The 23,144-nt window shown below is 39.7% G+C and overlaps 1 long non-coding RNA gene across 1 annotated transcript in view; it reads left to right on the top strand.

The window, feature by feature from the left end:
• The window catches only part of LOC140465133 (uncharacterized), a 37,432-nt gene extending 16,205 nt beyond the window's left edge, over nucleotides 1-21,227 (top strand). Inside the window, exon 3 of the long non-coding RNA XR_011955110.1 lies at nucleotides 21,162-21,227. This is a non-coding gene — a long non-coding RNA (uncharacterized lncRNA). The remainder of the gene's footprint in view (nucleotides 1-21,161) is intronic.
• The last annotated feature ends 1,917 nt before the right edge of the window (nucleotides 21,228-23,144 follow it).

The following is a 23,144-nucleotide window of genomic DNA, read 5'->3' as shown; positions in this document are numbered from 1 at the left end:
AATAGGGACAGACTCTGTGCCAGAGACCTGTACCCCATGGGTTACCCTGGTAAGTTTCCCCCCACCCCCAACAGTATTCAAAACAGTATACTTGTTATTGAGGGGAACGGCCACAGGGGATCCTTACATTTCCTGCCGGTTCCCTTTCCCTCCCCTGACGTAACCCACCTGTCTTTTTCTTGTACCTGAGGTGTGACTACCTACCTGTAACTCCTCTCAATAACCCACTCCACCTCCTGAATGATCCAAAGTTCATCCAGCTCCAGCTCCAGTTCCCTAATGCAGTTTCGAGTTGGGTGCACTTCCCACAGAAGCTGTCAACAGGGACACTAGTGGTGACCCTTACCTCTCACATTCTGCAGGAGGCGCCTTCAATTGCACTAACCTCCATTCCTACTACTCTAAATTCCCAAAGAGACTGTTGAAGAGCAGACAATAAAAGAAAAGTTACCTTACCAATCTGGGGCATAGAACCTTTTCTTTGTTTAGAGGAGGAGCAACCACCCAAATATATTACTTCACTTACTCAGCAGTCCCATGTCCGCTCCTGCTCAGCGTGTGCTCTGCCTATTCACGAGGTAAGTTTTTAAATCAGTGATTCAACTTCCCGGCAGCCCCCGGTCAACACTCCAGCTCTTCCTGCTACTGAAACAAAAACAAAAGTCCTTGGGATTGTCATTGGCAATTCAACATGTTGAACGTCCATGTCTAACATGGTAACAACAAAACCTATTTTGTGGTGAAATGTGTTTTTTATAATGGTGTTTCATTCTTTTTTAAACATGAAGGCTCTTCATATCACCCATAATTCCTTTATTGTTCAAAAAAAAAATCTATCCAACTTTGAAAGCATTTACTGAGGAAGCCTCAATTACTTCACTGGGCAGGGAATTCCACAGATTCACAACCCTCTGGGTGAAGAAGTTCCTCCTCAGTTCAGACCTAAATCTGTTCCCCCTAATTTTGAGGCTGTACCCTCTTATCCTAGTTTCACACACGAGTGGAAACATCCTCTCTACTTCTATCTTTTCTATTGCCTTCATAATTCTATATGTTTCTATAAGATCCCTCCTCATTCTTCTAAATTTCAATGAACATAATCCCAGTCTACTTGATCTCTCCTCATAAGCCAACCCCTTCAACTTGGGAATCAACTTAGTGAACCTCCTCTGCACCCCCTCCAATGCCAGTACATCCTTTCTCAAGTAAGGAGACCAGAACTGCACACAGTACTCCAGGTGTGGCCTCATCAGCATAGCCGAACAGCTGCAACACAACCTCTCTGCTTTTAAGCTCAATGTCTTTAGCAATGAAGGACAAAATTCCATTTGCCTTCTTAACCATGTGTTGGACTCACAGACCAACCTTCTGGGATTCATGCATAGGAAGAATACTCCCTCTGCCAGAGTTTTGCCTACTTGTTTAACTTATTTATGTCCCTTTGCAAAGTTGCGTAGTCCTCTGCACACTTTGCTCTACCATTCATCTTAGTGTCATCTGCAAACTTTGACACACTACACATTGGTCCCCAACTTCAAATTATATATGTAGATTGGGTAGCTGATTGATCTGTGGTATGGTGTCTAGTTAAGGTTGTCTTAGTCTGCCAACAACAATGATGGGCTCACTGATAGCAGAACATCTTGTGTGTTTGAATGTTTGATGGAAAAAGATTTGGATCATTGAGAGGGAAAAAGCGATACCTTTGGCACTGTAGTAATAACCATCTCAAGCCTGAAGAAAGCCAAATTATTTTTTCCTGTACCCATGTAAGCAGATGGAAGTACCTGGAGAAGGAAAATTAAAGTGAAGCATCCTATCAAACCAAAAGCATCATCTCAGCAAAGCGTGGGGACAAGAACCATTGAATGGTCTTTCTAGTCCTTCCCTCCACCCTTTTTTTTGACTTGTTTCTGTCTGTGTGCATGTTTAAGGGAGTTCATAAGTGGTTAGAATTTTTACTAGTACTTATATATGGATAGTTCATTATTGTTTATCTCTAATTAGAATCTACTTATTTGTAATAAATACTAATGTTTATCAAGTATAGAAACCTGCTCTATATTTTCTGTCAAACTTGGTCTAAAAGACAGGTAAATTGGGGGATTTTACATAATTTTAAAAATGTTTAACTTTTGTGACAACTGCAAGAGTAATGAGGCTTGCTTTCCAACTCATTAATCCAGTGAAGGATGACAATGGTTCCTATCCAGCAGTGTTAGAATAGGAATCTGCATATTAATAAGGTAAAGTTAGGTAGTAATTAAGGAGATAATGAGCAATGGTCCCCTATGTGATTTACTAGCAAGATTTTTAACTCAACATTAGGAACTTGATTGGAAAATGCAATTTGATGCTCCTAACTAGTAGGAAGTCAAAACTGAACTTCTCGCATGATTTTTCAAAATTTTTCAACATTGCCCACATTTGTTAAGTGTCTGGAAAGATTCTACCCTGTGTGTTTATTTATTTGTTCCATTTACCTATTCCCCATTTCATATCTTTCTGCATCTAATGGGCTAACATGTATTTCCACTAATCTGTGCCTAATTACATACCTATAAAAATATTTTCAAAATGAAGATGAAGGGGCAGAAGTAGGACAGTCAGATTTGAGTCAGGTGTGCTATTCAATGAGATGATGATGTGGAGGAGCTGGTATTGGACTGGGTGGACAAAGTCAAAAATCACGCAATACCAATTATAGTCCAACAGGTAGTGCTTCCAAGTCATAGAGGTGTACAGCATGGAAACAGACCCTTCGGTCCAACCCATCCATGCCGACCAGATATCCCAACCCAATCTAGTCCCACCCGCCAGCACCCGGCCCATATCCCTCCAAACCCTTCCTATTCATATACCCATCCAAATGCCTCTTAAATGTTGCAATTGTACCAGCCTCCACCACATCCTCTGGCAGCTCGTACACTTACACTTACCACCCTCTGCGTGAAAAAGTTGCCCCTTAGGTCTCTTTTAGATCTTTCCCCTCTCACCCTAAACCTATGCCCACTAGTTCTGGACTCCCTGACCCCAGGGAAAAGACTTTGCCTATTTATCTATCCATGCCCCTCGTAATTTTGTAAACCTCTATAAGGTCGTGTTGGGAGATTTTTAACAGAACTCCACTTTCCTGATTGTTTTCCTAGAACCCTTGATTAAAAATATGTCTACAGCAACCTTGAATTTACTTAATGACCTAACCTCTAGCCCTCTGAGGTAAAGAATTCCATGGATTCACTACTGTCTGGGAGAAGAAATTTCTCCTCATCTCTACACTTATTCTGAGATTATGCCCCCTGGTCTGAGTGTTCCACAAAGGAAAACAATGTTTCTACTTAAAAAAAAGAAAAATACTATGTACAGAGGAAATCTGAAACAAATACAGAGAATGTTGGAAAAAACTCAGCAAGTTTGGCAACATCTGTGGACAGAGAAACAAAGTTAAGGTTTCCATTCTGGTATGACTTCTTCAGAACTGTTTCTTTCTTCACAGACGCTGACAGACCTGCTGGGTTTCTCCAGCATTCTCAGTGTTTCTTTCAACCTTTCTATATCTACCCTGTTTAGTCCCCTAAGAATCTTATATATTTCAATAAGGTTGTCCCTCATTCTTCCAAGTACAGACCCAACCTACTTAGCATCCCTTCATAAGACAGACCTGCCATACCTGGTATTAGCCTAATGAACATTCTTTGGGGTACCATCAATCCAATATATCTTTCCTTAGAAGGGGCCCAAATCTGTTTATGGTATTCTAACTGTGGTCTGATGAATGCCTTAAATAGTTTCAGCAAAATCTCCTTATTTTTGTACTCCATTCTCTTTGAATAAAGGCCTTCCCTATTACCTGCTGAGCTCGAGCGCCAGTTTTTTGTGATTAACGGAGGAGGAAAATCCCTCTGTTCTGTAGTGTTCTGAAGGTTTTCTCCATTTAAATCATATTCACTTCCTCTATTCTTCCTGCCAACGTGCATAACCTTAGATTTTCCAAACTATATTCTATCTGCCAAGTTTTTGCCCACTTGTTTACCCTTTCTATATCCCTCTGCAGACTCTGTGTCTTTTCATTATTTGTCTTTTGCATCTTTTTTTGTATCATCTGCAAACTTGGCAATAGTATTTTCATTTTACATTCAGGTTATTAGTATATATTGTAAATAATGTTGACCTCAACATTGGCAATGCTCTAGTCATAGGCCTGTAAACCTGAAAATGTTCGCCTGATCCCAACTTTATTTTCACCAAGTTAGCCATCCTCCACCCATACTCATGTCATTTACTCTTGTCTTAATACGTAGCCGAACATGTGATCTTATCAAATACCTTCTGAAAATCCAAATATGATACATCCACTCCTTCCCCTTTATCTATCCTTTTCATTACCTCAAAAATTCTAGTACATTTTTCATGTATCACTTCCCTTTCATGAAGCAATCCTGACTCTGCTTGATCACATTACATCCTTTATAGTAGATAGTACCATTTTCCCAATGGCAAATGTCAAGCCAACTGGCTTATAGTTAACCTGCTTTTGTTTCTGCCACTTTTAAAACAGAGGTATTATATTGACAGTTTTTCAATCCTCTGGGACTTTTCCAGACCTAAGGATTCTTGGAAAATAACTACCTGTGCATTCACTACCTCTGTAGCTGCTTCCTTTAATATCCTGGGATGCATCCCATTAGGTCTAGAACTATGGTCTTTAGACCCATTAGTTCCTTTAGTGTTTTTTCTCTAGTGATAATTATTGTATTTATTTCTTCTCTTATTTCCCCTTGATTATTTATTATTGCTGTTTATTTTATTAGAATCTATCTGCCTAGAATTAAGAGAATCTGAGAATTAAGATTGACAGTTAATTATTCTTGTTGGAGTTCCATACCAATGATGTCTCAACCAATCAGCAATCTTTTCTCATGCTGTATAAAATGTGTATTTTTTTTGTCAGGTCTGTTTCATACATTCTTGTTATAATGAGTGCAAGATGAAAAACTTTGACTTCTTGTCTCCTTTTGGCAAAGTTTGCAATGATACGATTAAATGTCTTGCTAGTCTACTCTCATATTCTGTTTCTTTCTTTCTTTATCAATTGGTCTTTTTCTGAGTTTTAAAATTCTCCCAATCCCCATTGTTGTTGTAATGAATTGTTCAGTAGATTGCAAATCATCAAGATAAACAAATCTTGACCTCTACGATTTAGGCAGCCACTGTTTCCTAAAACTCAGAGGAAACCTTTGAAACAGACTTCTAAACGATTAAAGCACTTAACTGTTTCAAACTAAATTCCAAATATTTAAAGTGCAAGTAATATGATATGACTACTGTATTCTTCTCAACATGTCTCTCCTTTTTGGCACATAAGCCATTGAAAACGCTTACTTTTAATTTTTTTTTTAAATGCAAATTTGTAACATTTAGTGTGAGTCCATTGTTAGACAGTTGAAGTTAAGTTTAACAGCATATGTTCCATTCACCAGTACTTAAAATATTCATGTATGAAATTAAAGGATATAAATTTCTGCATTCAATTTCATAAGCAGCTTAATTTTTTTTTAAAATAGAAAATAATGGAACTCCATATATTCCTGCTAAGAGTTATATACAAGATTGCTACTGGAGTTTGTTCCGTATTTCTAAGTCTGAAGGTCATTACTTTTGTGTTGTGCTTTGGGTAACAACCCATTGTTGGTTTGTGATTAGGATAGTTCGCTGCCACCTATTCTCTTTTCTATGCTATGTCTAAGGGCCTGACTAAATGTCAGTGGTACAAGATAGACTACTAGCGAGTTTAAAAAAAAAGAGCTTGTGGCTTACAGAACAAGTATAATTCTGTGTGATAGCAATGGGTGCAATTAATGTCCACTTAGCTAGTATGATTACAGCTATCTGGAGCCAGAAATGATATGTCTGTTTTCGTCAGAACCTCATGCAAGGCTGCCTGATTCTGTAACCAAATACTGTGTGACATCATCAGATTGGGCGGAGCTAATGTAACTTCAATATTAACTCTTTCATAATTATTACCATTTACAAAATTTCACTCCAAACCTTTGTCTCCAAAGTTAACATTTCTACATTTATTTCTATACCTATATGCATTTACCATTAACCTATTTCCCCATGTGTCTATGACTTCACAAGTTTGGTGGTCTGGAGGTTGCATTTTTCTCCAGATACATTTTCTTCTTACAGGAAATATTGACAAGTCTTTGGTTTGAAGATCATTGACTTTGATTCTGATTTTCTACAAATAATTTCTCCACTGGAGGATTGTCATTGTTTTGGATGTCCTTTGAGAAAATGAGGACCATGGATGCTGGAGATCAGAGATTAAGAGTGTGGTGCTGGAAAAGCTCAGCAGGTCAGGCAGCATTGGGCCCCTTGGGCCACAGCCTCATTCCTGATGAAGGGCTTATGCTCGAAACGCCAACACTTCTATTCCTTGGATACCGCCTGATCGGCTGTGCTTTTCCAGCACCACACTCTTCGACTCTGCTTTACATGGAGTCTGATTTTCATTTTGTACAACCGAATCTTCATTCTCATTCTGCTGATATAATCTTTATTACAGACAGATGTAATCTATGTCCTTCAACACACCACCTTGTTAACTGAATAACATCTCTGTCTCAGGTTTGCTGCAGTGCTCCAGCGAAGCTGAGTGCAAGCTGGAAGAACAGCACCTCATTATTTGCTTAGGGACCCTACAGCCTTCTAGACTCAATATTGAGTTCAACAATTTTAGGGCTTGTGGCACCTTTTCCCATATCCTTACCGCAATCCCCACACACCAGGCCTTGTAATCACCAGGCTATTACACACAACCTATTGTTAGCCACTAATAGTACCCAGTAGTAGCTGTTCATTCTCCTAGGCTGATTGTTATCCATTCCTTTGTCTGTCCAACTGTTCTTCTCTCTCTTTGGGCCCTACCTTCACCTTTCATTTACACCCTCCCTTCTCCACACACCCTATACTTTGCATAAAAAAACATTTTCCTGGCTACCATTGGTTCGCTCATTGGACTTGTTAACTCTGATCTCTCTCTACAGATGCTGCCAGACCTGCTGAGCTTTCCAGCAATTTCTGTTTTTGTTTATAATCTATATTCCTTCTCCTGTTTCCTCTACCGAAACATACTCTGTGTTAAATTCCATCTGCCACTTGTCTACCCATTCTGCTATATTCTGTTCCAGTTAATTAGTATCATCTATACTGTTTGCCACATCTCCAAGTTTCAATATTTTCCTCTGTATTCCAGGGTGAAGAATATATAAAACAATGTTTCTAGTGCTGAACCTTGGGAAACACCAATGTGTACCATTCTCCAGTTTGATGAGCCACCATTTACCTACTGTTACAGACTTGCTGATTTTTTGCCAATTGTTTTAATCATGCTGATGTTTCTGGATGTTATTCCTTCATAACCGTAACTTGTTTGTCAAACTTTCATTATAATGTGACACATCATCCAAAGATAACTCCGAACTTATTGCCTAGATAAATCCAGGTAGCGGAAATAGATAGCCAAGGTTGGTACTGCCATTGTGCTAAATGGACAGACTTCAGAATGTTCTCGCAACTCAAACTGTCATCCATGAGGCACTGCGGGTCATCAGCAGCAGCGAATTATGTTCTGTTACTTCATGGCGTGGCAAACTCCCATTGCATTATAAAGGAAAGGGAGACTGTTAAGCCTTCAGGACTTCCAAAATTGCTATGTAGCTAAAACAAAATGCTTCTCAAGTGTAGATGTCATAGAAAATGCAGCAGCCAGTTTACACAGGCTAAATTTGCAGAAACAGCAATGTGATCACAACCAGAGAATCTGTGTTAGTGATATAGAAACATAGAAACATAGAAGATAGGAGCAGGAGTTGGCCATTCAATCCTTGAGCCTGCTCTACCATTCTTTATGGTCATGGCTGATTATCAAACTTAATATCTCATTTACCTTGATCACTTCAGCCACAAGAACTCTATTTAACTCTTTCTTAATTTTGGCCTCAACCATGTTGTGTGGTTGTGAGTTCCACAGGTTCACCAGTCTTTGGCCGAAGAAATTTCTTTTCATTTCAGTCCTGAAAGATTCACCACTTACCGTTAAAATGTTGTAACAGCTTGGTTCTGAACTCCCCCCAACATCGGGAACATTCTTCCTGCATCTAACCTGACTAGTCCTTTTAGAATTTTATAGGTTTCGATGAGAATTCCACCCCCCCATTCTCGTACATTCAGTGAATACAATCCAAACTGACTGAATCTCTCCTCAGACGTCAGTCCTGGAATGAATCTGGTAAAACTTTATTGTACTCCCTATTTAGCAAGCACATTCTTCCTCAAAAAAGCAGGTCTAAACTATGTACCATACAATTGTGGTCTCACCAATGCCCTGTGTAATTGCAGCAGGACATCCTTACTCTTGTACTCAAAGTCTTTCACTATTCTTTACTGCCTGCTGCAGCTGTGTGCTTACTTTCAGAGACTGTGCACTGGACATGCCGGTCTTATTAAGCATTCCCCTCTTCCAATTTACAGCTATTCAAATAATAATCTGCCTTCCTATTTCTACTACCAAAGAGGCTAACCTCACATCTGTCCACATTATTCTTCATCTGCCATGCATTTGCCCACTCACACAACATGTCCAAATCACACTGCGACATCTCTGCATCCTCCTCAAATTGTACTCTGCCACCCAGCTTTGTGTCTTCTGCAAATTTTGAGCTATTATGTTTAGTTCTTTCATCTAAATAACAAATGTACATTGTGAATAGTTGGGGTCCTGGTACCCTACCAATCACTTCCTGCCATTTAGAAAAAGATCCATTTTTCTACTCTTTCTTTCCTTTCTGACAACAAATTTTCTAGGAGAAAGTGAGGACTGCAGACGCTGGAGATCAGAGCTTCTTCTGCTCTTTGGATGCTGCCTGGCCTGCTGCACTTTTCCAGCAACAAATTTTCTAACCATATCAATACACTTCCCTAATTCCACTTTGTGGAATACCTTCTGAAATTCCAAATAAACTACATCAACTAGTTCCCCAGATTAACTCTACTAGTTACATCCTTGACAGATTATCGTAATTTGGTCAAGCATGATTTCCTTTTTGGATTCTACCACTGTTTTCTAAGTGCTATAAAATCCTTGATATTGAACTCTAGCATCTTCGCCACTGTCGACTGGACTATAATTCCCTGTTTTCTCTCTGCCTCCCTTTTTTATGGGACAGCACGGCACCTCAGTGGTTAGCACTGCTGCTTCACAGCTCTAGGGTCTCAGGTTCGTGTCCAGCCTCAGGCGACTGTCTGTGTGGAGTTTGTACATTCTCCCCGTGTCTGCGTGGGTTTCCTCCGGGTGCTCCGGTCTCCTCCCACAGTCCAAAGATGTGCAGGTCAGGTGAATTGGCCATGCTAAATTGCCCGTAGTGTCTGAAGGAAATGGGTCTGGGTGGGTTACTCTTCGGAGGGTCGGTGTGGACTTGTTGGGCCGAAAGGCCTGTTTCCACACTGTAGGAAATCTAATCTAATTTTATTGGTGGGGTTACATTAGATACCCTCCAATCTGTAGAAACTGTTCCAGAACCTAAAGGATCTTGGAGGATAATTATCAATGGATTCACTGTTCTAGAGCTACTTCCTTATGTACTCTGGGATATAGATTAGGCAACGTAATTTTATCAGACTCCAATCTCATTAATTTCTCCAACACAATTTCTTGACTAATCCAGATTTTCTTCAGTTTCTCCCACTCACTAAAATTTGTGCTCCTAATTATTTATGTATATTAATTGTATCCTCCTTTGTGAAGACAGAAGCAAAGTAAGAAATTAACATTTCAGCCATTTCTTATGCTCCATTATAAATTCTTGTGTTTCTGACTGTAAATTACCTATATCAGTTTTCAACAATCTTTCTTTACATATCTACAGAAACCTTTACAGCCAGTTCTTATATTCCCTTCAAGTTTACTCTCATGCTCTATTTTTACTTCTTAACCTATTCGTTTGTTCCTCTTTGCTGATTTCTAAGTTATTCCCAATCCTCAGGTCTACTGTTTTTTTCTTGCTAATTTGTATTTGTATTGGTTGACGCTGGGGGGAGGGAATTTCTTCTCTTCTTCAAAATTGTATCATTGAATCTTTACAACTGCTCAAGAGAGCAGCCAGAAACTTGTTTTAACATCTCATCTGAAAGATGGAGCCTCCAGTGATTCAGCACTGCCTCAATTATGCATTGACCTAGATTTTGCACTTACATCTCTGATATGTAGTTTGATTTCACAAGCTGTACGGTGAGACTCTCACCCACAAAGCCATCCTGACACCTAACATAACTCTAAACCAGAAACGATAAATAAGGCACAAACATATAATTTTCTACTATTATCTTAGGGGACCCATGAAATATGAAGTTGTTAGCAAGTAACAGTAAGAAGATAAAAAGATGTGGAAATAAAGGTCAGTGCCAGCAGATCCTATGCATGATAAATCGATACAAATTCCTACTTCTCCCTGGTCCATTTGCTCAGGCCATTATCAGCATGTCTGTAAATGGCACAGCAACTAGTGTGAGTCAGTCATGTTTTGATGGGTTGATAGGTTCAACATTAATAACTAATATTTAACAGCTTAGTAGACTGTCACAGGTAGCTTGTGAATTTGGAGGTGCCAGTGTTGGATTGGGGTGTACAAAGTGAAAAGTCACACAACACCAGGTTATAGTCCAACAGGTTTATTTGGAAGCACTCGCTTTCGAAGCGCTGCTCCTTCATCAGGTGGTTGTGAAGTACAAGATTGTAAAACACCGAATTTATAGCGAAAGTTTACAGTGTGATGCAACTGAGATGATGTAATGAAAAAGACCTGGGTTTTTGTTAAGTCCCTCATCTTTTCGAATGACCATGTTGGTTTCAGTTCTGTCATATGTAAATCTCAGAACATTTTTAAAAATTACATCCTCAAGTGAAATTTAACAAAAGGTGCTATGTCAGCTCAGACAATGCATTGAAGGTGTGAGGTTAAAGTCTGTCTGTTTGTACCCCAATTTTCAGACTGATTCGATTTCTAAAAAAGAGATTTACAGAAACTTACATGGATTCATGTTGAGTAAAATAAAATATAATTCTGCAAGTACGAATTCATCCCACAAACTTAAAAGTGTATATGTGTGGTGGGGTGGTGGAGAGTGTGTGTGTGTGTGTGTGTGTGTATGTTGTGTGTGGTGTGTGTTCGGCCACTTTGCGTTGTTGCCTGACCCAAAGTGGAGGATGGTCACCCGAAGGTCCAAGGCCAAATGTCCCGGACCGCTGAAGCGTTCCCCCCGGGAGGAAACCCTCCTGGCTGGTGATGGTTGTGCGCATGCATCCTCTCACAGGTCGTTTTCAATGTATCATTTCAGCTGCATCACACTGTCAACTTTTGCTATAAATTCTGTGTCTTACGATCTTATATTCCACAACCACCTAATGAAGAAGTAGCCCTCTGAAAGCTAGTGCTTCCAAATAAACCTGTTGGACTATAACCTGGTGTTATGTGATTTTTAACTTTGTTGTAGAGTAGTATTGATAGACACCACTTATGCCACATATCCTGAAGGTACAAGCTATTATATATACTGTAAATACACCACTAGTATGATGCAAGTTTTCAGGGCAGTTCATTTTGTATTACAAATTCAAACACAGAATACTTTTGTCAATATGCTACAATAGGTCAGCAAATAAATTTAAAATATTGCTAAAATTAGCCATACATTTGATGACTGATCTGGCTCAAATTGCATTACTTCAATTAGATTAATGGTGTTATATTAGTTTCAGTTATCAGGAAGAGAATCATCAGCTAGGTTTCCTAGTCCAGCTCACTATTGTGATTGTTATTAAAAGAATGCATGGATCAATGCGCAATTTAAACAGGAACAGGCTTAACTCTAGCTATCCCTGTATGGCCGCAAATCTGTTTATGCCCGTTATTTAAGATTACATTTGTATAATAAGCTATTGTGTGTGTTATCATTGATTTAAAAAAAACTTATAAATGAAGAGAGGAAAATCAGAAAAAAGTACATTTTATCCCCTCCAATTACTTTTTCTGACCTTCTCTTACCTCTAGTTCTTCTCTCACTCGTTGATTCTCCCCTTTTGTAAATTTCGTTATCTCCTGTTATTTTATTTTAATTTTTCTCTCTTTCATTTCTTTTGTTTCAAGAGGGGAAGTGTTGCTAAGGAACACTTTAAACTAAAACCATTCTGACCTCTCTAGCAACTAAAACAGTTAATTCATGAGCAATATTTATTGGTATTTCACCACACCAGGAAACAATACTACCATGGTACACCTAGTAGTAGCAGTTACTGTTGAGGTTGTTACCATGTGAACACTGAGCGCTTCAAGTTCCTTTCTTCTCTGTTTTAACAAAAGAGTGACACACAGCCTGAAAGGTAACAAGAATGAAATTTGATGCAAGTGCATTATATTCTTTGTATTTCTACCCTTTAAAATGGTAGTATTGAATTGGTGCTATAATAAAGCAGAAAATGAGGCAGAAACTCAGCCTGTCTGGCACCAACTGTGGAGAAAGCAACAGAGTTAATATGAGTTTCTGTTTTTATTATAGCACTGCTGCCAGACCTACTGGGTTTCTCTGGAATTTTCTGTTTTTATTTCAGATTTCCAGCATCCTTCTTGCTTTTATTTAAATAGGTGCTAAATGTGCAGCTCAGTCTCTCAAAAACAATTTTATCTGCAGGAAAAGGAAATTCTACCATAAGGTACTCTCTCGAAAAAGACATTTTCCACACATTTTCATCTCTGTATAGTTTTCACAATAAAATTCAATCCCTAAGAACTGACAGATGTTCCAAATGAATCAGTTTGAAGTTGACGTTTCCTCGTGACCCTTGTGAAAACAGTTAAAATTGAATCTTTCAAAGCTTGTCCATTAGCACTTTGTAATTGTTTCACTCTTTAAGAAATTGGAGGAGCTCATTCAAGAAAAAGAGGCTGCAGGAGTATGTTGAGGATTCATCATCAACAACAAGTGCTTATTTAACACCACATCTCAAGATAGTTCACAAAAGCATTATATTAAAAAAAGGCTTTGAACCACATGGAGAAATATAAGGGCAAAGGAATGAAACATTGGTAAGAATGTAGGTTTCCAAGAGCTTTTTGAAGGAGAAGAGATGCTTAAGGAAGGAATTCCAGTATTATGGGCCTCACCAACTGACAGCAGACCCACTAAAGAATAGTGGAATAATTGAAATTGAAGATCTGTGGTGCTTTTAATTTTTCCAGTCACTGTGAGACTTTCAGAAGCAGAAGTCAATGTGAAGACGATCACTTCTGAGTGATCTCACAGCTTAAAAGGAAATATTGTTAAAGGGGCCAGAATTAGAGGAGCTCAGACTTTGGAGGATTGTGGGATTAGAGAAGATAACAGACATGGAGATGTGAGATGTAAACATCGGAAGAGTTGAGGCAGTGATGGAATCTGGTAATAGTATGAGCTAACTGCTTGCTTTGGTTTCTCTATACTAAAACCTAAAGGGCTGACACACCACACATATAGCACTAAAAGCAGTCAGCAGTCTCATTGGGCTGAACCTCTCAATATTTTTGAAAAGTGTCATTTTTCTCAGGTTTCATGGAGCATTTCACTCCAGGATGCCTCACTAGTTTTTTTTCGCACAGTTGTCCCAAACTCAACCCATTAAAAACTTACCCCACTGCTAAAGTGCCCCTCTTGTCTAGTGCTAGCCCAATTCTACTTCTCACCAGTACTCCCCAGTTCTAATACTCTGGAAACACTGAGCACCGATGGGAGGTCCTCAGTTAGACTGTCATCCCTGCTGGTGTGTCATTTTGGAAAATCCTGATCATGCACTCAGACAAACATTGATTGTTCAGAGATGCCCTTCAAAGTCAATGAAGTGGCACTGTAGCCACAAACCAGTGTTTCTCACAGCATAGACATGGGGAGGCATACCTAACACTTCCTTCCATATGCAGCAGCATATTCCTACCCCACTCACTGCTTAAGTGCCTGGCCATACACTGGAAATGTCCTTACTTAAGGAATTTGGAGAAAGTGGGTGAGGTCCTTAACAAAACCTTTGCATGGTATTCACAAAGAAGAAGGACATGGTGGCTGATGAGTCTCAGGAATGGTATATTGATATTCTGGGGTATGTCAATACAAAGAAGGACGAGGTGTTGTGTATTTTGAAAAGCATTAAGGTAGACATGTTCCCAGGACCTGATGGGATCTATCCAAGAATGCTGATGGAGGTAGGTGAGGAAATTGCTGGGGCCTGGCACGAAATCTTTGTATCCTCTTCAGTCACAGGACAGGTCCCAGAAGACTTGAGAAAAGTCAACATGATTCTTGGGGTAATTAGAGTCAGAGAGTCATAGAGATGTACAGCACAGAAACAGACCCTTCAGTCCCAACTCGTCCATGCTGACTAGATATCCCAACCCAATCTAGTCCCACCTGCCAGCACCCAGCACATATCCCTCCAAAGAGAGAGCAGCGAGTAGCAGTGGAAGGGTTTTTTTTAGATTGGAGAGTTCTGACCAGTGGTGTTCCGCTAGGATCAGTGCTAGGACCCTGGTTGTTTTGTAATATGTATTTACAGAAGAACCTTGATTATCTGAAGGACACAGGCAGGGAGTATTTTGTTTGGTTAATCAAATTTTGGATAATTGAATGCTTGATAACATAGTTGAGCCAATCATTGGATAATCCCATAATCGGATAATCGAATGCCGGATAATCAAGGTTCCTCTGTAAATGATTTGGAAAAGAATGTAAATAGCCTGATTAGTAAGTTTACAGATGACATAAAGATTGGGAGAGCTTTATATAGTAAGGAGAATTGCCAGAGGACATAGAGACTTGGGAGGAGAAATGGCAGATGAAGTTTAATCAGGGCAAATATAAGGTGATACATTTTGGGAGATGTCATGTAGGAGGGAAGTGTACAGTAAATGGCAAATTTACCATCAACACACAGAGGGATCTAGGCATTTAGGTCCAGTTTCCTGAAAATGGCAACACAAGTGGATAAGGTGGTCAAGAAGGTATCTAGCATTCTTCCCTTCATCAGTTGGGGCATAGAGTATAGAAATTGGCAAGTCATGTTGCAGCTGTATAGAACTTTAGTTTTTAGCCACATTTGGAATATTATGTACAGTTCTAATTGCACACTATCAGAAGAATATGGAGGCTTTAAAGAGGGAATAGAAACAATGTTCCAGGATGTTGCCTGGTTTGGGCAGTATTAGCTATGAGGAGAGATTGGACAAACTTGGTTTGTTTTCACTTGAACATTGAAGGATGAAGGGGTGACCTGATAGAAGTTTACAACATAATGAAAGGCATGGATAGAATAGATAGTCAGAGTCTTTTTTCCCAGTGTAGAAATGTCACCTAGAAGGGAATGTAGATTTAAGGTAAAAAGGGATATGTTTACAGGAGATGTGAGAGGTAGGTTTTTTATACCTGAGAGGCAGGTGGGAAGTGCCTGGATTGTGCTGCCAGAGGTGTTGTTGGAGGCCAATACAATAGCAATGTTTAAGAGGCATCTTGACAGATATATGAATAGGCAGGAAATAGAGGGATATGGGGAGCATAGAGGCAAAAGGTTTTTCGCTGAGAGACATCAGGTGTCAGTGAGGTCTTGGTGGGTCGAAGGGTCTGTAGCTGTGCCGTACTGTTCTTTGTTCTTTGTTCATTGGCCCATAGGTACATCCCGTCTTGCAACCCTCTGCAAGGCAATGCTACTTTTTCCCCAATGACCTCTGTGGTCCAGCTTCTTATCATTATTCATTCTGGTGCCATCATATACAAGGAGAACTTCAAATGATACAAAAAAAATCTTTTGTTTCAAGAAAGTAAACAGAACAGAAATCAGAGAGAAGCTGAATTTCTCTCCTGGAATATAAATGAAAACTGCTTGCAGACTTAGCAATAAGTATTTTACAGTCAATGAATGATCAATGCACCAAGCTCACATCTACTGGAACTCGGTGTCAGTGAGGTCCTGCATGGCTAAGAGTGCCTGGCATTGCTGCACTCTGACATGCACCAGGTGATGTTCCTCCTGCTTCACCTCCTCATCCTCTCCTTGGAGGAGGCCCTGTCTCAATTCCTCAGCATTCCATTCATTTCCTGCACCAGTTGTTCAGAGCACTTCATGCTAGAATTATGCAGCACACTGTGTCAGTAGCGTACTGCAGGGTCCCCCCAGAACAGTCCATGCAATGGGGCCTCACCATCAGTGGACCTAACAGTTGCTCCAGCATGATCCTGGTTGGAGAGTGACAGCATTGTATCTACACTCATCCTCAGTCAGGAGACTGTGTAACAGAGTCATCAGTCATGATCACAGTGGGTAATCCTTGTCCTTAAGTAACAGGCCTTGCAAGGAAATTCTCAATGATTAGAGTCATGGTGGCTCCTAGAATATCGGATGCAAATCTCTAAGATGTGATACCGATGATCACAGATCACTTGCACATTGATGGAATGGAAGCTTTTCCCATGGATGAACTCAGCTGCATTGTGATATGGCCATCTCAGTGTGATGTATTCAGTCAATTGCGCCCTCCAACTGGGGAAGTCAGCTATGTTGCTGAAACTTGCAGTCTGGATTGCAGTGCTGACCTTGCCACGGGCAAACAAAATGAACCAGTCTGATCAGGTTTAAATGGTATCACTCTTGATGCATTTGTGGGTGGACAATTGAGACTTCCCACCGACGTCCCCAGTCACGTAGAAAGTCAATGTAGCTGTGACCTTTTCAGCAAACAGAATAGGATGCCCACCCAGTCCTACAGGTTGTAGATCCCACTCCAGCATCTGTGATAGTTCGGTCAGAGTTCCCCGCTCATCCTTAGCCTGCGCTGACATTGCAGCTCACTCATCTGGAGGAAATGTCTTGAGGCCCTCCTCTGTCTCTGACTCTGGACCTCCTCATGTGGTAGATGCTGTTCAATTTTCCTTGTAGATTGCTGCTGGTCCAGGGCATGCTAGCCCGTTTGTTGCTCTTCCATGTCCCTTCACTGTTGTTGCATGGCAGCAATTGCAATAATAACTCCTGCTATGGCAGGGTCCATCAGTCATGCCTACAGTAAATCTGTGCCGTGAACATTTGGAACAGAACAGGTTTGTACCAATGAGAATAATCAGCATCGCATCCTGTACAAATGAGAGCCAATGGTTCTCCATAGAATGAAACATGTTGTATTCCAATAGGGAGAGTTGTCGAATAACAGATTTTTGATACTTCTGCATAGGATTTTAGTTTGGCAAATGTTCTACTGCTCATGTAGCAAAGAGATAACAGCAGAGTATAAATGCTGCATGAGCATTGAACCCCTCTCCCCAGCATCACATCACTCATGAAAGGCATCACTGCATAATGGGGGTTCTTACATTTTGCTTACAGCTGAGGAATCAGTTTTACACCCTTGTAGGTTTTGCATTAATTATGTTGATTGTGAGCTACAGGGGCCTCTTTTAAGGTTGTCTGTGATAGTTATGCTACAAGGCGGTGTCTATCTGCGATTTTCAAGAAGCAAGGACATAGTGAACATTGCCTGTGACCAGCGTTTCACATGCACACATGATATCAATGAAACTAGTGTGAACCTTCACTTTGCACGTGCATAATAGATACAATTGCTATTTGAAAAATCTCCCATTCCACAGAACTGAGTGTGTTTGCAGCCATTTTCTATTTGCAAGTCTCTTTTTAGCAATCCACAGATCATAGAAGGCAGCACAGGTCATGCTGGACACTGTGAGTACCAGGCTCAGCCTTGTCATCATATCCCCCTCTCCCCAAAAACCATATGCATTTCTACCTAGCACAGCCTGGACACCCCATCTCAGCTGAAACCCGGTGTGTCCTGACTATCACCTCAAATTGAGACTCCAATGTCTTGTCTACCCGTGAGCCCATGACTAACATTTGATGATACCCTCCAGCATGCTGCACTACTGTCTGTCAAGGCCATGCCTATCATCTATCTTCCCTCCTGCAGCACACCATATCCCATGCATCGTGTTCCCTCTGCATCACATGCTCCAGCCTATATCCACAGCATTGGTCCCCTTCACCTCCTTACCTATACAGTGCGCCCTGAAGCCGGCGATGTCAAAAGCATGTTTTCTCTTGTGGGAGAATCTAGGAGTTGGAGTCATAGGTTGAAAAGAACCTATTTAAGACCAAGATGAAGAATTTTTTTTTCACTGAGAGGGTATTGAGTGTTTGGAAATCCCTTCAATCAAAAGGCAATGGCCTTTCAATATTTTTAAGGCTGGAATGGATAAATTCCTGATTACCAAGGGTTGGAAAAGTTAGCAGGGAGATCCAGAAATGTAGAGTTGAGGTTAAATTAGATCAGTCCTGACATTATTACTTGGTGGAGCAAGGTTTACATTTGTCCTTGTTTGCATCCTTGTAATATGCATTACACCTCCCCCCTCCCCATTGGATGACAGGATAACAATGGAGTGATAATGGAGGAGTATGTCATGGTCATTCATGTCAATGGTTCTAGTCAGGTGAACCAGCACAAAGATAGTTTACTTTGTCACAGTCACATAAGGTACAACTTGGGATTTTGATGTGAATCATTTTCATACTGTGGCAGAGGAAGAAACTGAATTATGACAATTCGGACATGGAACATTGGGAAAGAGTTGAACTGATTTTAAATTTGACAACATGTTGAAGAGAAAAAGGAGATTGGAGAGGAGGCAATATTTTGCCGGGCAGAGAAGTCGAGAGTTAGGTTTTCTTTAAGGAAAGGGGAGAAAATCTCTTTGAAGGAGAAGTGAGCAGTGTCTGAAAAAGAGAACTTTTAACAATATTAGTTTACAGGGGGCCAGGTAGAGAGGCTAGATGCTCAGCAGTATTGCCAGAATATGGTCAATGGAGCAGGAGTTGGGTCCCAAATAGAGCTCAGAGACTACAAGGGAGACCCAGAAAATAAATGACAGGATGCTGTGATATCAGGGCCACGGCAGGGGGCAAAGGTTTAGAGGAAGTTAGGCCCAGTGACCTGGAGGAAGAAGTGAAGTGACAGTGGGAACTGGTTGGATGGTCTTATTCTTCATGACAAGAAATCCATGAGCTCCTCACATTTGTTGTTAGACATCAGCTTGGAGGAGTCAGGGAGGGTGGGGGTTTCAGAAGACAGGTTGTAGCACTCAGTACTTCAATTTATGAAAACCAAGATCCCATAAGCTTTGCTAATCTCTTCCTTAGTAGGTCCTGCCAGATTCAAAGATCAATGCACATGAATCCCAGGTCGTCCAAAAATGTATCACCTTACATTTGTCTGCATTAAATTTAATCTGCTCTTTGTCAGCTTTTTCTGGTTTTAAGAAGGAACACAGAAGAAGCTAAGTATCTGTGAGTCAGAGGCTAGAGAAGAATATTGAGGATCAAAACCAGGTGAAGCACATGGGAACTTAAGAGCTGAGGCAACATATTGAAGGCACTGTCTTAACTCAAAGAATGTAGCAGATTATTACTTGGAGCTGTTGCAGTACAGTAGAGATTGGAGCAACCAAAATAGAGATGCTGGAAATGCTCCGCAGGTCTGTGGAGAGAAATCAGAGTTAACATTTTAGGTCAACTGTTCTAGGAAGGGCCACTTGTCCTGAAACGTTAATACTGATTTCTCTCTATATTGCTGCCAGACCTGCTGAGCTTTTCCAGCAATCTCTATTTTTCTTTCTGCAACAGCAGTTCTTCTGATTTTTATTTAGAGACTGGGGCAAAAGACTGGATTCACAGTCTACAGCAGAACACTGGACTCAGAGCTAGCACCATATATGAGTATGTAGAGTCTAGAATAGTACATAGGAGGTTAGAAGAGTAACTAGGATATTGAGACTGGTGTAGAATATTAGGCAATGAAGAAAATAGTACCACATGCAATTAATGGGCAAAATAAAAATCAAAAATTAAGAAGCTTACTGACATAAATAAATGCTAACTTGCAATTTTCAAACATCTATTCAAATAATCAAAATCTTGCTGATTTAATCCAATCCTGATGATAACGACACACACTAATCCAAGACTAAATTTATACTGGTTCTTAAATGAAATAACCTTTAGTATTGTACCAATTTTGTATTTAACGTCAAATTACATTGTAACTACTCAGAGTTTTATTCTGACACTAACTAGGAATCGCACTCGCATTTTGTAAACATTTTCACTCTGGAATAGTCAATGGAATTCTCAGAAAATGTCAATTATTTTCCTTCTGGTCCTTAGGCCAATCAAAGGACTTCATAAAGGGATGCAGCCAATGATAAATAGAGCTGTGATCTGTTGATGGATACAGATCACCAAAACAAGAAAATTGCTTTGGTTACTCCACATATAATTAAATCATCAGTATATTCAACATGAATGTTCATAATTTCACTAGATTTAGCAAACACAGCTACTCTTTACCCATTTGAAAGGTCAACCGTTTTCTGACAGAGCAGTTGATTTCAGAGGATTCTTCTGCTGAAAGAAATATTACTAAATCCCTTGACCTGTAGGAAACTGTTGTGAAGGCCTAATGCCTCCTGATGCTGGTGAATATTATTAAAGGTTAATGTAACAGATTTACCACCAATTGGTTGTGAAGATGTTAACTGGCATTGATATTACAAATAATCCCTTGTGTTTTAATATTGAAAACCAGGAAATATGTTCCCAAATCTCTGTGCCTTTCCACCTTTAAGTTGCTGCTTAAACCCTACACTCTCTTTAGCCACCTGTCCAAAAGTCACTTTGTTGGCTCACTGCCAACCTTAATTTGATCTGCCTTGGGATGTTTACGACATCAAAAGTATTATATAATGCCTGTAGGTGTTGCAAACCACCCTTTTATTATTATTATTGCAGGTAGTTTTGCATTTATAATTTGAGAGTATTGGTGAAATTAATAGAGAAGGTGCAATGACCAGAGGCATTAGAGGAAGTTCTTTAGATGTGAATTTCACTATCATTTGCTTCAGTTGTTTGAAAATGTGAGGAGACTAGGGAGAAACTTTCTTCTCCTCCCTAATTTATTTCAAGATTAGCTCATTTAAGTGCTTTAATTACTTCATTGTGTTACATTTTATATTCAAAGGGAACATCAGCCGTCTGGCTAATAGGAATGATCTGCCCTGCGGGATAACTGGCACTCAGTCTGCAGGTAATGTTTTATTTTGCTACTACAGCAGTTACAGATACTCACTCAAAGTATGTTTAATTTCCTCGTGACATCAAATTGTAATGTTTGAAAACACTTTTTGAATTATTTAACCAAAATCTTTGAAGTTATGAACTTGAAATCCTAATTCTTTATGACTTAAAATTACATTGAATTAACAGCACAGAAACAAAACTATTTAACCTCTTGGGTTTGTCTGGCTGCTTATGCTCCATCCATACTACTTCATCTAAATCTAACAGCGTTCTGTTCTCTTCCTTTTTCCCTCATGTACTTGTCTAATTCACCTTTAAATACTCTTTTTTGAATGAAAGGAGGAAAGAAAAATAATAACTATTACTTCTTTAGCATTTTACGCAACCTCAGAATTGCTAAAAAGTGTTTTATGGTCAACGATGTTACATCATTTGGCTTAACGTATCTAACAATACACTTTACGTCTCTAATATTCTTTGTCCTTATGCCACTGCAATGTCATCACACACAGGGACAAAGCAAGAATGAAATATAAAATATTTTGCTAGGAAAAATGTTGAGCTCAGTGCATTAGATCCAAGAGTAGACCTCCTGTCATGACCAGATCCCAAGTCTGATTCCCCAAGTTATTACTATTCTGAACAAGATACCCTAAACTGTCAAGCTCCTAGGTGAGCTAGGATGAATTGGCTCCACTTTTTGTTCACTCGTCCCTTCAGTTGGTTGCAGAAAAATTAATTTACAATGGATCCCTTTCCTTGTGCATTTCTCCCAGACCAAATGAATTTATATTTAAAAGGAGCCAATTTAACCAGCCTTTCTAGAGTTAATGAATGAGTGAGTTTATTAATTACTAATTGCAAGAAGGCATAATAATGTAACACATATACACACAGATTAAAACTGAAAAGTTAATCCAAAATAAGTTAAAATTACAGATATGGATCAGACACTATGGGTTCTTCATGAAGATTAGATAATGGAATGTTGCTAGTTGAACAATTAATTTCTACATTCCTAGCTTTCCAGGTTATTTGAAATCTTTCTGTCCTGTTTATTTTTGACTGGCTTGCTTGTTAGTTGATTTCTAGGGGACAAAGTGAGAGTCCTTTCCTTACAACGTAGTGATAACTAGTGGGCAGTTATTTGATTGTGATCATCACAGCACACAGATGTTTGAATTCAGGATAGTACACGTAAGGAGCTTACCTCATTGGCACACATGAGCACTTTAGTTCACAAGCACGTCTTCATCCACATGCACACCAACCACGATTAAATTGGCATTTAACTCCTATTCTTGTGTATGCTTGAAAGGGAAACATAAAATACGCCTCTTGCCCAGACTGCTACCTTTTCTCTCATCTGATTGTTGTATATAAGATGCTAAAGAGGTTTGACGAGGTAGTCGCAGAAAGGTGTTTCCTCATGTGGGGTAATCTAGCATGGAAGGTTATAGTTTTAGGATAAGGGGTAGTAGATTTATAACAGAAATGAGCTGAAATTATTTTTCTCAAAGGGTCGTGAATCTATGGAATTCATTACTCCAGAGTGCGGAGGATGCTGACATTGAGTAGAAGACAGACAGGTTTTTAATAAATAATGTGTTGAAGGTTTATGGACAATGGGCAGCAAAATGGAGTTGAGGCTGAGATGAGTTCAGCCATGATTGTAACAAATGCCAGAGCAGGCTTGAACGGCTTTTTATACTAAGGTTCACAGTCTGACATAACTTCCATGAGATGACAGTTCAGTTTGTCTTGCACTTCTGTCTTTTAAGCTTGGAAGCTTCCTTCACACCTCATTGGTTGTGAAATTCCTTAAGATATTCACTGAGTTTATATCAGCAGCCATTTTTAGGCTGCATGTCCCTTTCTTTTACAAAAAAACAAACTTCAAAAGTTTAATATGACTGTTAGTACT

This window comes from Chiloscyllium punctatum, chromosome 41 (assembly GCF_047496795.1).
Source record: "Chiloscyllium punctatum isolate Juve2018m chromosome 41, sChiPun1.3, whole genome shotgun sequence".
NCBI lineage: Eukaryota > Metazoa > Chordata > Chondrichthyes > Orectolobiformes > Hemiscylliidae > Chiloscyllium > Chiloscyllium punctatum.
This window is presented reverse-complemented; position numbering and strand designations above follow the sequence as displayed.